General features: G+C 38.4%; 1 protein-coding gene across 1 annotated transcript in view; it reads left to right on the top strand.

The window, feature by feature from the left end:
* LOC105811141 (serpin B4-like) overlaps positions 1-1215 on the top strand; it is a 16487-nt gene that overhangs the window by 14014 nt on the left and 1258 nt on the right. The gene's annotated exons all lie outside the window — the stretch shown is intronic.

Genomic DNA, 1215 nt, shown 5'->3' with positions numbered 1-1215 from the left:
ACAAAATGCAGGTGGCCATTCACACATAGGAAGGATAATTTGGAAATATATTAATCATATAGACAGAAAAATTCTAAACTAGAGTAGGGCATGACGAGTCCAGAGTGGTAGGCAGATACTAGAACATGAAGAGCCTGTAAACCACATTAAGAACTTTCTGTTTTATCCTGAAAGGAATGGGAAGCTCATTACAGGCTTTGATTATTTGTTTCTCTAAGAGCGAAATAAAATTATTGTATCTGTATCTTGAAAATCCAATTCTGGCTACTCTGATATAAATGGATGAGAATAAAGAATACTGTGGTTACTGTGACATAAATTAGGAAAGCATTACAGTGTTGGGGGTGGAGATGGAAAGAAAGAGATAACTTGTGAGAATTATTTAGGAAGCAACAGACACAGAATTAAGGCAACATTAGATATAGTGAAGTGAAGAGAGGCCAAGAGAGACACCCAAGCTTCTGACCTAGCCAGCTAGATTTTGTTTTGGAGAGAAGAGAGGATCATGGGTTAAACTTAGAATTGACCAGCCTGAGCAAGAGCGAGACCCCGTCTCTACCAAAAAATGGAAAGAAATTAATTGGACAGCTAAAAATATATGTAGAAAAAATTAGCCGGGCATGGTGGTGCGTGCCTGTGGTCCCAGCTACTCAGGAGGCTGAGACAGTAGGATCGCTTGAGCCCAGGAGTCTGAGGTTGCTGAGAGCTACGCTGACGCCACGGCACTCGCCCCAGGCAAGAGAGTGAGACTCTGTTTCAAAAAACAAAAAAAACTTAGAATTGAATTTGAGGTTCTTTTAAGATCCAAATAGATTTGTTTGGCAGCTATCATTATAAACACACACTCTTTTTTCTTCACTTTTTTATCGTATATATTTAAGGTGTACAACATGACGTTTTGATATACATATACATTATGAAATGGTTACTCTAGTCAAGTATACTAGCGTATATCAGTCATCTCACACAATTACCTTTTGGTATGTGTCAAGAGCACCTAAAATCTATTCTTTTAGCAAAAATCCCAAATACAGTGTTATTAAGTTTAGTCCTCATGTTGTACGGTAGATCTCTAGACTTGTTCATTCCACGTATCTTCAACTTCAGATCTTTAACCTACATATCCCCGTTTCCTCACCCTTTCCCCCAAGTCCCACCCCTGGTAACCACCATTTTTATTCTCTATCTCCATGTATTTGAGTTTTATTAGACTAC

Source organism: Propithecus coquereli, unplaced genomic scaffold, assembly GCF_000956105.1.
Source record: "Propithecus coquereli isolate 6110/MARCELLA unplaced genomic scaffold, Pcoq_1.0 Scaffold229, whole genome shotgun sequence".
Lineage (NCBI taxonomy): Eukaryota > Metazoa > Chordata > Mammalia > Primates > Indriidae > Propithecus > Propithecus coquereli.
This window is presented reverse-complemented; position numbering and strand designations above follow the sequence as displayed.